The sequence below is a fragment of the Tamandua tetradactyla genome, chromosome 2 (assembly GCF_023851605.1).
Source record: "Tamandua tetradactyla isolate mTamTet1 chromosome 2, mTamTet1.pri, whole genome shotgun sequence".
In the NCBI taxonomy this organism is placed as follows: domain Eukaryota; kingdom Metazoa; phylum Chordata; class Mammalia; order Pilosa; family Myrmecophagidae; genus Tamandua; species Tamandua tetradactyla.
This window is the reverse complement of record NC_135328.1, coordinates 213,571,439-213,586,519: the sequence shown is the minus strand read 5'-3', so window position 1 is coordinate 213,586,519 and position 15,081 is coordinate 213,571,439. Positions and strand designations below refer to the sequence as shown.

General features: G+C 40.8%; 1 pseudogene; it reads left to right on the top strand.

The window, feature by feature from the left end:
* The first annotated feature begins 13,838 nt into the window (after positions 1–13,838).
* LOC143664560 (thiamine pyrophosphokinase 1 pseudogene) lies at positions 13,839–14,595 on the top strand (annotated as a pseudogene).
* Positions 14,596–15,081: the final 486 nt, after the last annotated feature.

Sequence of the window (15,081 nt, the reverse complement as noted above, 5' to 3'; positions counted from 1 at the left end):
GAAGCCTAATGGCTTAAAATAACACATATTTTATTATAGCTCATGGTCCTAGGGGCTTAAGAGGCTCAGCTACATTGCTCTCACTTGAGGCCCTTCTATGGTCGTAGTCAGAGGATGGCTGAAGCTGGAGTAATCTGAAGACTTCATTCTCTGCCTGTTACCTGAGCTAGAACAGCTGGAACAGAGATGTTGATCATCTCTCTTTCCATGCAGCCTCCGCACATGGCCAGCTTGAGCTTCCTCACGGCATGGCAGTCTCAGGGCAGATGGACTCATACATGCTGGTGGGTGGCTTACCCCACAGAAAGTGGTCCAAAAGATCACAGGGTGAGCTGCAATAGGCTTGGTCTGGAACTGACAGTGTCTTCTCCATCATATCTATTGATTAAAATAGTCACATCACAACAAGATATAAGGGAGAAGGAGTAGAGTCCACTTCTCAGTGGGAGAATGGCAGGGAAGAAGTTGATGGTGGCCATCTTGGAAATGAGCCACCACTCCATTGATTGAATTATCTCCCAGAAGCAACGCTTTGCTGAAACAGCTACTTTTGATACATTCACTTTCAAATCTTTTACCAAGTCCCAGGCCTGTTTTCAGTATCTAGTTACTTGCTCTTTCTGGGGATGATTTTTTTTGTGCTTTGTCTATGACCTGTACTCCCTTCTTCTTACTGAATCTTTTAAGCCTCCCTTTCCCGGCTGCCCCCACCTACAGGTTTACAGTGGCAGCAGGAGCTCTGCTGAAATTTGGCTTTTAAAAAATTTATTTGAAGGCAATTTGAAGTTTGTCATATTCCTGTCTCCTAGTAATGTTCGGTCATGTGTGGCTTTATTTGCATTCTTTTTGACTTTATGTATTTAGAAAAAGGATATGTGAAGCTATCTGAATTCAGGTGGCCACCATTATCCTTACCAGTGTACTTTAGATGTATTAGCTTGGTTAACCGTAGAGGAAAGATACTACTATTATCCCCATTTGATGCATAAATTTCTTGATAAAGGCTAGCTACCTTTTTGTACCAGAAATCTCTAGTTAATGTGATTTCGAATTCTTTCTCCTTGACCTGGAGATGAGAAATGGCAGGCATAAAAGAAATAGTATGGAAAAGGGTGTGTTTGTTAAAATTATTTTTTCCCAATAATACCTTTGTATTATTGGTAAATGTAGTAATCAGAACATTATTAAAGTATAACTAGCCTTGGGATAGGAGTAATTGAATAAGATCTAACTGCCTTATTAAAATGAAAGGATCCTGAGAACTATGGAAAAGTTTTCCTGGATTTAGGCTTGAGACCAATTAAACAATGGCAGTATATTTTCCAGAGCTTGATAGTCAATTTACTCTTGAGGTTGTTCATAATTTTAGGATATTATGAAAACCAAGAGTTTTTTTAACCTCCAATAGAAGGAATAAAAAAGCAAATACAGCTACAGAAATTGCAGTAACAAAATCTGGTCCGATTCCTTTTTTATGATGTTCTTTTAAATTGAACAACTGCAATTTTATTCTGTTTGGGTATGTTCTCCCTAAAGTTATGCACACTTCCAGCTAAAATAAGCTAGTATTATAAATACCTTCTCAAAATTCCTCTTAAAAATAGCTTAACTAGACAGGCATAATCTGAGCATTCTACTGGTAGTGATGACACATACAAAATATAATATAAATAAAGATATATTGATGCTATATAGCAAATATATCCTGTTTAAGAAATCACTTAAGTTTAATAATATAAATGAAATTTTTGTAACCTTGATTGCCTGATTTCAAAGAATCTGGCTTTTCATTAGTTTGCAATTTTAACCCCAGTATATGGAAGAATTTGAACTTGATGTGCCTTTGTTAATATCAATCTGTGTATTTTTGTTAGTAAGTGCTGTCAGAAATGGGGAAGACATCATTCTTAGCTTCAAAGAGTTTATATTCCAGTTAGATCATACGTGTACCAGGGCAGTAAGACAGTAGTAATAAAGGAATAAAAATGCTGGAAGAATTTTTAAAAAGCAAGTAGGTAAAGAATGAGCTAAGACTATCTCACAGAAGAGGTGACAGTTGTAGAACTTTAAATAAGAAAGTAGTATTTAAACAAATAGAACTCTGAAGCAGTTTTTCCCTAAGAAGCCATAACTTACTTTTGTAAACATACATATTCCTGGTGTTATTTAGTACTTGGGAATATTGTTGAGGAAAATTTGGTTTTATCTGGATATAAACCCCTTGATTATTGAAGAGCTGATTATATTTCAAACTCTTCTGACTTTCGAAGGTAGTGCTAGTCTGGACTGAAAGATTTTAGGCATATTGTGAAGTAATCATTTTTGTGATGTGAATATAAAGTATATAAATGCCTGGCTGTGTTCCAAGTCCCAGCATAAATTTCTTCCTTCTTCCATTATTTTGTAGTATCTCTGTCTCTTCTCCCCTTCATGAATACTGTTATTGAAAGGTAGTATACATGTTTGAAGAGCTTTGTAAATTTATTATCACATTTATTTCTAATTGTATGCATTCTGGATAAATAAAGACTATAAGTGGGATGGATAGTATTTATATTATTTTTCATACTAAGATGATCATATCTTCTTATTAAAGTGAATTTGTTCATTGCTGTAAGTTTGTGAAATTGCCTTTTTGTTTGTATCTGACTACAAGCCCTGAATGGATATGGAAAGTTGTTGAAGGTTTAAAATAAAAGTGAATTCTCCTTTCCAGATACCATGGGAAGTTTGCCGTCTCGGATGGAGTGCGTCACTTTACATGGCTGGTGGTGGAACCTCTCTAGGTCCCCAACCATGGCTGAGATAGAAAGGGGTCTTAGGCGACTCCAGATGTGGGAGGTCCTGAGCCTGGCCGCCACGGTGGCCTAAGAGCAGGAAACTTTTCACGGGCCCGTGGGAAGAGGACTGGAGGCAGGAGAGTAAGATGGTTCTCACATACGTGGCTGCAGCTGCAGCGGGCATGCTGGGGGCTTCCTATGTGCTGTCCCTCTCTTGCCAGGCTACTGGATTGGAGGCTGTTCTAGTTTGCTAGCTGCTGGAATGCAATATACCAGAAACGGAGTGGCTTTTAACAAGGGGAATTTAATGAGTTGCTAATTTATAGTTCTAAGGCCGAGAACATGTCCCAATTAAAGTCTATAGAAATGTCCAATCAAAGGTATCCAGGGAAAGATACTTGGTTCAAGAAGGCCGCTGAAGTTCAGGGTTTCTCTCTCAAGTGAGAAGGCACATGGTGAACACAGTCATGGTTTCTCCCTCATCTGGAAGGGCACATGGCGAACATGACGTCATCTGCTAACTTCTTCTCCTGGCTTCCTGTTTCATGAAGCTCCCCAGGAGACATTTTCCTTCTTCATCTCCAAGGGTCTCTGGCTGGTGGACTCTGCTTCTCGTGGCTATGTCGTTCTGCTCTGCTCTCTCTGAATCTCTTTCATTCTCCAAAATGTTTCCTCTTTTATAGGACCCAAGAAACTTATCAAGACCCACCCAAATGGGTGGAGACATGTCATCACCTAATCCAGCTTAACAACCACTCTTGATTAAATCACATCTCCAGGGAGATGATCTGATTACAGTTTCAAACATACAGTATTGAATTGGGATTATTCTGCCTTTATGACATGGGATTTAGATTAAAGCATGGCTTTTCTAGGGGACATACATCCTTTCAAACCAGCACAGAGGCCCTGCAGTGACCGAACAGACTGAAGGTGCCTGCTAGGGATTGCACTAAAGGTACCTTTAATGCAGCTGTGCATGCAAGTCTCCAGGGGAACGTCAGACCTCAGCCAACAGAAATATACGTAGTGCCAGGAGAAACTGCACTGGCATTTTATAAGAATCCTACTGACAAACTAGTAATTGGAATTTCTACGTACAACGTTGTGCCATTTGAAGCTGGACAGTATTTCAATAAAATACAGTGTCTCTGTTTTGAAGAACAAGGCTTAATCTACAAGTGGAAGTACATATGCCACTGTTTTTCTACATTGATCCTGAATTTGGGGAAGATCCAAGGATGGCGAGTGTTGATCTCATCACTCTTTCTTATAGTTTTTTTCAAAGCAAAAGAAGGGAAAAAATTTCCAGTTCCAGGCTACATCTGAAGTCAGCAGCTAAGTCTGGCTTCAAATTTGTGATGTTTGAAAAATCATGTTTCTTGCCTTCTCAGGAGAGAAATATTCTACTATAATTTGCAACGTATTTTAAATATTATGCAATGATGGTTCTTTTTTTCCCCTCCCAACTAATTTTTTCCACTTAAAATTGAGAAAACATGTTCCACATTTATCATAAGAAAACCTTGACGCCTATTTAGAACGTGTGACGGTTCAACACCATACTTTGATAGTAGCATTAAAGCAAACTGTTTCTTAAATATCCAGATAATGGATTTTGTGGTACAGTTGATTCAGTAGTTGTCTTCCAAATTATTGGCCCTTCGTACTTGGAGCAGTGAATCTGAGAATTTTTAAGAGATTTATACTCAGGGGTACTAAATTTTAGGCTACAGGCCAGAACTTCTGACCATTTTATTATTATCTCTAAAACAGTTGTTTGCTACTTTCCTTCAGCATAAAGAGCCAACCCTCTTAAATGCTCCAAATGGAAGAGACATAACTATGGAACTTGAGCTGTAACAGCTTGCCTGAAGATTAGATTCTTATTTTAAATTCTGCTTTATTTTTCTGTTAAGATTGATTTTATATTCATAGTACTGAACAGATAATTACTTTGAAATTGTGGAATCATGAAATTCAAATAAAATGTCTATGTACATATACTAGACTTCTAGCATTTACGATAGTTCCACATCCTTGAATGTTAAAATGTTAAATGAGACTGTGCACATTTACTGACATCATAAGTTCTTCTGTAAAAAGATGTATGAAATTATTTTAATAGTAAAAAAAGTGACTTCTGTCAGAGGCAATGCTGATGAAAATTTGATATGCCTGTTTATAACTTTTTTTAAAAAAGCTTTTGTGTCAGTCATGTATTCATACAAAACTCAAGTTTAGTTTCCTTCCTGTTAAAATAATGTGGATTGTTAATCTGCTCTTAAAGAAAAGTTACAAAAAATTTCTTTAGCTATTGGAATACTTTGTCTAGAAACAAATATTTTACATCAGAATAATATCCTTATTAATGTTCAAAATGACCTTATCATCTTTTATTTCAGAAGACAAGTCCTCTCACTTTTAAAGGAAACTATCACAGAAGATTTGTTCTTTCACGTTTTAAAGGTGAGATGGGGGGTGCAAAGGTAAATTCAGTAGTAGAATTCCCGCCTGCCGTGCGGGAGACCTGGGTTCGATTCCCGGCCAATGCACTTCCCAAAACAAACAAACAAACAAAACAAACAAAAATTTAACAAATGGTGCTGCAATAACGGGATACTCACATGGAAAAAGAATGTACTGTGACCCCCTCCATACAAAAGTGAGGTGAGAAAATAGCTTAACATATTACATAAGAGCTGTTTGAGAAGAATTACAATAATTAAAAAGGATTGTCTATCCTTTTGTTAGCTAAATTTGTATAGGTGAAATATTAGTCATATATTTAGAGATTGTATTCAATTCCTAAATATTTGACAATATTTCTCACTCTCCGTTTTTTATGCTGGTACTGATCTGTACGATGCTAAACAACAGTATGATGTTAGCCATAGTATAAATTATTCTTAGAAAAAAGGCTACAGATCATGGAGACAACCAAATTTTCTTGTCAGTCACACTACTTTGCTCTAATGCTTCTCTAAAGGTATATGTGGTTATCTATAAATCAGAACTTCATGTGCAACAAAAGGCACTTTAAAAGAGAAGCAAGACACATATATAAATTATGTTTTACCTGTTAATTAGCACAACTCTGGTAAATGCACAAAGGGAAACAGGACAAAACCTCTGTTGTGGTAGTTAGATTCAGTTGTCAACTTGGCCAGATGAAGGCACCTAGTTCTGTTGCTGTGGACATGAGCCAATGGTACGTGAACCTCATGTGTTGCTGATTACATCTGCAGTCGGCTAGGAGGCGTGCCTGCTGCAATGAATGACATTTGATTGAATTGACTGGTGCTTAAATGAGAGAGTTCAACGTAGCACAGCCCAAGCAGCTCAGCATACCCCATCTCAGCACTCACAGCTCAGCCCAGGCCTTTGGATATACAGAAAGAAATCACCCTAGGGAAAGTTGTTGGAACCTAGAGGCCTGGACAGAAGACCAGCAGAGACCATCCTGTGCCTTTCCACGTAAGAAAGAACCTCAGTGGAAAGTTAGCTGCCTTTCCTCTGAAGAACTAATGAAATAAATCACCTTTTATTAAAAGCCAATTCGTCTCTAGTGTGTTGCATTCTGGCAGCTAGCAAACTAGAACATCTGCTATGCTTTGTTAGTATAAGACCACTGTCAAAATGTTTTTATTTCTGAAAGTAGCTTCATTTAAAAATGCTTATAAGAAAATTAGGGCTTAGATTATAAGCTTTTACAGCAGTCACAGTTACTGTTGAAATTTAACTTTAATTTCTAAATTCTGAGATGCTTTTTTCTTTGTATAACTTAGTAGGTTACTAAGTTAATTAGTAGGTTACTAATTCTGGAGGTTACTCTTTAGATACCTAAAGTCCCTGGAACTTTAGGTATCTGGGTAACACCTGAGACTCAGAGTTCAAGTTCTCCAGCCCTGAAAGTCAGCATTCCTCCATACAGCAACTGTTAAAGAAACTGAAAAAGAGATCAGAGTTCAATTAAAGAGATAAAAGAAGCTGATCTGGTTAAGACTAAGGTAAATTGGGATACAGGATAAAATATAACATTGTCTTTATTTTGAAACTTTAACTTCTATGTGCGATCAAAAGAAGATGTTTATTTGGGCCAATTTTCTGTAGTACATTATCTAATTTAACTTGTCTGGTCAGTTTACTTAAGCAATCTAATTACATGGAAACTAGAACAGGGAATAAGATCTTATTATCTGTACAGGTTAATGTGATGCCCAGATACATTCCAGAGTATTTGGGGCAGATAATGACTTGTAAAGTCCCTTGAGGAACTGGAGAAAAAGTGTAACTTTTCTCCAGTCCCACATGGGGAATTTCTGCTATTCTCTTAAGTGATAGAGTCTCCCAATTTAATAAGCCAAGCCCTTGATCTTGAGGCTTGTCCTTATGAAACTTATTTCAGTAATGGAAAAGCTAAGCTTACTTATAATTAATGCCTGAGACTTATAATTAATGCCCCAGAGAACCTCTTTTGTTGCTCAGATGTGGTCTCTCTCTGTCTCTAAACTAAATTCTGCAAATAAATTCACTACATTCCCCTTACATGGAACATGACTTCTAGGGGGATAAGTCTCACTGGCAATGTGGGATATGACTCCCAGGGATGAGCCTGGCCATGGCATCAAGGGATTGGTTGACCAAAGGGTGAAAAAGAAAGAAATAGAGTTTCAGTGGCTCAGAGATTTCGAATTGAGTTGAGAGTTAATTCTGGAGGTTACTCTTATGCAAGTTTCAGCAAGATATTGCAATCTATGGTAAGTTCTAACCAAAAGCATTCTAGAAAACCCTAAAAAACACCATGGATTCTAAAAAAATTTTATTTATTAAATTTTTTTTTCAGAGACTTAAAGCTTTTAGATCGTTCCTATGCCAGATAAGCCCTGAAACCCAGAAGTGCCAGTCTCTCCAGGGACAACAACCAGAAACTTTTGTCACACAGATTCCTTTCACTCCTCTGCCCCATAATATCGACACCCCTTTCCAGCATGAAGTAGTTAGAATATTGTTGCCCAAATATCCCTCAAGATTGGGAGAATTATCAAACGAGAGGGAGGAGTGATAACCGAGAAGTTAGGATTTAAGTGATGGCTATGATTACTGAATCATTATATAGATATTCCTTTTTAATTTCTTGTATATTAGAGTAGGCAGGGAAATACCTGAAATTTCTGAACTGTAATTCAGCTGCATTCATCTCTGACAGTGACTGTAAAACCTTTACCTTGTGCCTTTCTGACTGTAAAAACCTGGTGGATGATCCTCACTTCTATTCCCTTTATCCATTTTTGGTTTTGTTTTGTTTTTCTTTCTTTTTTTTTTTTAGAAACTTGTAATCACAAGGGCAAACCCCCTAATGCTAAATGGAGGAACTTGAACCAGCTCAGAACTAACCATTAACTTGGTTCCAGCACAGTTACCCTCTCCATCTGTAAAGTGTTTCTGCCTATGCCTGCTGTCGAAATAACTGTCTACCTCCTTTTCTGCTTTTATTTGCTATTTAAATGGTAATAACTTCATCTCCCCTTATTAAAACCCATAAAAACCTTAGACTCCCTAGACCTGGGGAGACAGTTTTTTTTTTTTTTTAGGCTGATAGGACATCTGATCCCCTGCTTCACACCCAGCAATAAACTCTCTCTTTGAAACCCCAGTGTCTCAGGAATTGGTCATTTGAGCGCATTGGGCAAAGAATCCACTGCCTTTGTCCAGCACCACCTGGAAAGCCCTGGTTGCTTGGTGTTCTAGTTTGCTAGCTGCCAGAATGCAACATACCAGAAACAGAATGATTTTAAAAAGGGGAATTTAATAAGTTGCTAGTTTACAGTTCTAAGGCTGAGAAAATGTCCCAGTTAAAGCAAGTCTATAGAAAATATCCAATCAAAGGCATCCAGGGAAAGATACCTTGGTTCAAGAAGGCCAGTGAAGTTCAGGGTTTCTCTCTCAAGTGAGAAGGCACATGGCAAACACAGTCAGGGTTTCTCTCTCATCTGGAAGGGCACATGGCAAACACGGCATCATCTGCTAGCTTCATCTCCTCACTTCCTGTCTCATGAAGCTCCCCAGGAGGCATTTTCCTTCTTCATCTCCAAAGGTTGCTGGCTGATGGACTCTGCTTCTTGTGGCTATGTCACTCTGCTTTGCTGTCTCTGAATCTCCTTTATTCTCCAAAATGTTTCCTCTTTTATAGGACTCCAGAAACTTCTCAAGACCCACCCAAATGCGTGGAGACACACCTCCAAGCTAATCCAGTTTAACAACCACTCTTGATTAAATCACATCTCCAGGGTAATGGTCTAATTATAGTTTCAAACATTCAATACTGAATAGGGATTAGAAGAAATGGCTGCCTTTACAAAATGGGATTAGGATTAAAACATGACTTTTCTAGGGTCTATACATCATTTCAAACCAGCACACTTGGTGTCACATCCGCTGAGAGACCAGCTTTGACCCCTCAAATTATATCCCACACCACACCTTCTATTAGTTTTGTGCTTTTTTAAAAAAAACTTTTTACTTTAGTAATACATACAACTCAGAATTTCCCATTTTAACCACTTTTAAGTGTACAGTTCATGGTATTAATTACAGTCAAAATATTGTGCTGCTATCATCAGCACCCATTATTTCAAATTTTCATCACCACAACCAGAAACCCTGCACCCATTAAGCTATACCCCCCCATTGCCCTCGTCCCCCAGCCTCTGGTAACCTGTGTCTACTTTCTGTATCTGTGATTTGCTTATTCTAGTTATTTCATATAAGTGAGATCATACAATGTCTGTCTTTTTGTGTCTGGCTTATTTCACTCAATATGATATCTTTGAGGCTCCTCCATGTTGCAGCACATATCAGGACTTCATTCCCTTTTTTGGCTGCATAATATTCCATTGTATGGATAGACCACAGTTGTTTGCTTTGTTCTCTGGCATGAGCAGGCACCAGCAATCAAACCCGGGTCTCCGACATGGCAGGCGAAAACTCTGCCACTGAGCCACCGTGGCCCACCCTAGACCACAGTTTTTTAATCCATTTGTCCATCAATGGACATTTGGGTTGATTCCACTTCCGGGCTCTTATGAATGAGGCTGCTATGAAATTCAGTGGGCAAATATCTATTTAAGTCCCTGCTTTCAATTTTGGGAGCTATACACTAAGAAATGGGATTGATGGGGTATATGTAATTCTCTGTTCAACTTTTTGAACATCCACCAATTTCTTCCCTCCTCGGTGCCTCCACAAGCTCTTGGTAGGGAGTGATTTCTCTGCCCGCCCCCCACTGGGGTACAAGCTACACACAAGGGCAGAAGTCAGATGTACCCGTCTCTGTCCCTGAAGAGGTTGGTGCAGGGCCAGACACACACAAGGGACCTCACACGTGTATTGACAGAGTGATGCATGAATATGTTGACACTTGCTCATACTTACATATTTTAATCGATATATACAGAGATTTCTGAGAAGCTTTGTTAAGATATAATTCCCATACCACACAGTTCACCTATTATAAGTGTTCGATTCGGTGGTTTTCAGTACGTTCACGGACCTTACCAACCATCGTTACGGTCAATTTTAGAACATTTTTATTACCTTAGAAAGAAACTCTGTATAATTTAACCGTCACCCTTGTAATGATTAGAATCATATCCCCGACAAAGACATGCTCGAGTCCTAGACCCCGTCCTGTGAATAACTCACTTGTAAATAAGATCTTCAAAGACCCTATTAGATAAGATGAGGCCAAACTGAATTACATGAGCCTAATCCATGTGCTGCTCCAGAAGGCACAGGAGAAAGAAGGGGACAGAAAGGGACAGAGGTGACCACGTGGTGGGCGCAGATCTACGGATGGCCAGAAGCCACCAGGACGCTGCAGACTCCAGAGAGAGCCTGGTCCTGCTGGCGCCTTGATGGGACAATAAATTCCTGTTGTTTAAATCAATTAGTCTGTGGCATTTCCCCACAGCAGCCCTGGCAGACTAAGACATACCCCATCCTCCAATCCAGCCCCCCAAAACAGCTAATCTACTCTCTGCCTCCACAGATTTCCCTATTTAGGATTTCATATAATTGGCATCATACAATATGTAATCTTTTTGTCTGGCTTCCTTCACTTAGCATAACCGTTTCAAGGCTCATTTATGTTGTAGCCTGGATCAGTACTGCATTCTTTTTAATGGCAGAATAATACTCCATCATGTGGATATACCACATTTTGTTTGACCATTTGTCCTTTGATGGACATTTGACTTGTCTCCACCTTTTGGTATTATGAATAAAGCTGCATAAACATTCACGTGCCAATTTTTGTGTGAGTAAATGCTTTTATACTTCTAGGAATTCTTGGGTCATATGCTAACGCTATGTTTAGTCATTTAAGGATTTTACACTTTAATATTCTCCACATTGCTAAAAAGCTACCATTTTATCCCTTTAAATGGCTGTTTTATAGTCCACTTAGCTGAATATTAGTAAAATAATTAACTATTTCCTAACCCGGGCTATTTAAATAGTGCCTGGATATTTTTCACTAGTTTAAACAATGCTGCTTTAAATATATTTAAATATGTAAGCTTTTTGTTTTTTTGGGTCAGGGTTTCTCTACGTTGGCACTATTAACCGTTAGAGTCTGATAAGCCCTTGTGGTGGGGACTGCCCTGTGCCTTGCAGGACGCTTAGCAGCATTCCTGGCCTCTGCCACTAGACCTAAATAGCCCCAGTCCAGCTGTGACAACCAAAAGTATCAGCAGACATTGCCCCCAATGGCCCTGGAGGATAAAACTGCACCTGGGTAAGAAACAGTGTTTTAGATGCTTTACTCAGGAGAAACATCCAAGAGTGAGATTTACTGAATTAAAGGCTATGACCACGTTCAGGGGTCTTATGCCAACGAGTGGCCCCCAACCACGGGTGTGGCAGGTGGCGGTGGCATGAGTGTCGGGAGAGTAACCCCGTGCAGCTGTGACACATTACGCCAACACGTAACACAGGACGCTGTAAAAATAAGCACCTAGTGGCTTGGACGCTGCAGGCAGGGAGGGAGGGAAGGAACGGAAAACAGAGAAAGGGCAGAGGACAGAGGGACGAGAGCCAGCCTGGCCTGCAGGGTCACACTCATGAATGGCTTGGAGTGGGGGGGAGCGCACGTGAGGACAGAGATTATGAATGGCCCGACGACAGCGTCCACATGAGGGATATTAATAGAGCTGTTCAAGGAGAGAACGCAGTGTGCCCGGGGGGACGGGCACAGGGGCAGAGCGGGTGTGCGGGAAGCTGGCCCTTATGACTCCCCACCCCGGGAAAAGGGAGAGGCCCTGGCAGGGCACCAAGGGCCCTCTGGCTGGCTCTTCTCCCCTGATGTTTCTCCCCAGTGCAGGTGGCCGTCCCCATGTGGGCTCAGACTCCTAGGCTGGCCGGATCCTCCCTGGACCCAGTTGGTGACCTAGAGCCACATGCGCCCATGTAAAGGGTCCTGTGGGTGATGGGAGGGGCAGGCAAGCCAGTGAGAGGAGAACCTCAGCTCGCTGGGATAGAGTCAAGAGGGTGTGAAAGGAAAACCGGAAAGGGCTGTCATGTATTTTCAAAGGGCCTTTGTCCTTAGGTTTAAGTCTTAAGTCTCTGGGGACTTAATCTTTAATGGGTGCCACACTGTGCAGCGATGAAGAGTCTGGGGTCATGGAGTCACCCTGCCTGGTTTCAGGTTTTGGTCTCACGTCTTACTAGATGGTGGCAGATCGTGTCTCCCAAGTTGGCCATAACAATATACCTCACCCCACATGCTCTTCTTTCAGTGTGACACTGACTTTCTTCGTGTTGAAAAGAGGGGTTCATCTTCCTTCCTCTCAAATCTGCACAGGATCGTGACTATGGCAGGACACTACGTGACTTCTCAGGCTAGGTCATAAAAGGTGAAATGCTTCTACGTGGCTTTGGAGCTCTGAGCCCACCATCCAGATGCCCTGAAGTCACCATGCTGAGAGGAAGCCCAACTAGGCAACATGGAGACACCCTGGGATGACGTGGAGAGAGAGCAATGCCTGCCAGTCACCACCTGCTCCAGCTCCAGCCATTGTCTCACTGCAGTGACATCAAAGACCTTGAACCAGAACCACACAAGCCTTTCCCAAATTCCTGACCCACAGAAACCATGAGAGAATAAAATAATTGTTCTTGTTTTAAGCCGCTAAATTTGGGGATGGTTTGCTATAAAGCTATTGATAACTGTCTACCTTAGGCAAGCTACTATAGCCTCTTTTTGCCTCAATTTCCTCAGCTTTAAATAACAGTATCTACCTCATGGACGTGTTATTATTAAATGAAATAATATGATACTTGCAAGGTGCTTATCACAGAGCTTGGCACAAAGTGAGTGCCCAATGCGAATTAGCAATTATGCCTATTATTATAATTATATATGACAATATAATATGTAGTTATTGTATTTAACTTCCAGAAAGAGATCAGTTTACCCATTTTTTAGGTGGGAAGACTGAGATCAGCAGAGTGTTAAAAAAAAAACTGTCCCCAGGGCTCATATGGACTCAGCTTTTTCAGCTCAAGCCTACCACAATGCAAGTCCTGTCTCTCTCACTTGATTCTCTTCCCCCTTTAGTTTGCCAGGTTGTTATGACAGATGTCACCCAATGGGTTGGCTTAAACGAAAGGAATTTGGGGGGCCATGGTTTTGAGGCTAGAAGTCCAAAATCAAGATATGGAAAGACTTGCCTTCTCCTGGCACATCTCCCGGCATGCTGGCACTGGCTGCCAGCGATCCTTGGGGTTCCTTGGTTTTGTATCTCTGCCTCCTCTCACACAGCCACATCCTCTCCTTTTCCCATTCTTGTGTTTTCAACTGACTTCTGGCTTCTCCCTGTGTCTTCCCTTTATAAAGCTTCCAGTCATCCAAATTAAGGCCCATCCCAGTTAGTTCCTCACACCTTAACTAGAAATAGCATCTTCAAAAGGTCCTATTCACAGGTTGACTGCCCTTGCTCTCCCAGCCTGCGCTCCAGTCGCTGGTGGCTCCACCCGCCATGCTGCAGATATCTCAATATGGAACATGTCTTTCCCCCATTGGAACCCCTGCTTCCCACTGGGAATTTGAAGCACTGCCTTTTGATTCTGAACCAGCCTTTGGATGACTGTTTTCGTCATCTTTGGAGCAAAGCTCTTTTCAAAGCCTGTGCTGACGGAGGTGCCAGCCACTTATATGACATCACGGAAGGAGAGCCGGAAAGTTTTTTGCCTGAATTCATCAATGGAGATTTTGATTCTGTTAGGCCTGAAATCAGAGAGTACTACGGTATTAAGGGTTGTGAACTGATTTCAACTCCTAATCAAGACCACACTGACTTTACCAAGTGCCTCCAAGTATCCAAAAGAAGATAAAAGAAAAAGACCTACAGGTTGATTTGATTGTGACACTGGGAGGACTTGATGGACGTTTTGACTGGATTATGGCATCTGTGAACACCCTGTTTCAAGCAACTGATGTCACTCCTTTGCCAATTACAATAATTCAAGAGAAATCTCTCATCTACCTTCTCCAACCAGGAAAGTACAAGTTGCAGGTAAATGCTGGAATGGAAGCTGACTGGTGAACACTGGAATGGAAGGTGACTGGTGTGGTCTTATCCCTGTCGGACAGTCTTGCAGTCACGTTACCACAACAGGTCTAAAGTGGAACCTCACAAATCATGGGCTTGATTTTGGAATATTAGTCAGTACTTCTAATACCTACGATGGATCTGGGGTAGTGACCGTGGAAACTGCTGAGCCACTCCTCTGGACAATGGCCATCAAAGACTAACCTGTTTTTCTAGTTTGCTAGCTGCAGGAATGCAATATACCAGAAATGCAATGGCTTTTAAAAAGGGGAATTTAATAAGTTGCCAGTTTATAGTTCTAAGGCCAAGAAAATGTCCCAATTAAAACAAGTCTATAGAAATGTCCAATCAAAGGCATCCAGGGAAAGATACCTTGGTTCAAGAAGACCAATGAAGTTCAGGGTTTCGCTCTCAAGTGACAAGGCACATGGTGAACACAGTCAGAGTCTCTCTCTCATCTGGAAGGGCACATGGCGAACACGGCATCATCTGCTAGCTTTCTCTCCTGGCTTCCAGTTTCATGAAGCTCCCCTGGAGATGTTTTCCTTCTTCATCTCCAAAGGTCTCTGGCTTGTGGACTCTCTACTTTGTGGTGCTGCTCTTTCTGAATCTCTTTCTCCAAAATGTTTCCTTTTATAGGACTCCAGTAAACCAGTCAAGACCACCCAAACGGGTGGAGACATGTTGTC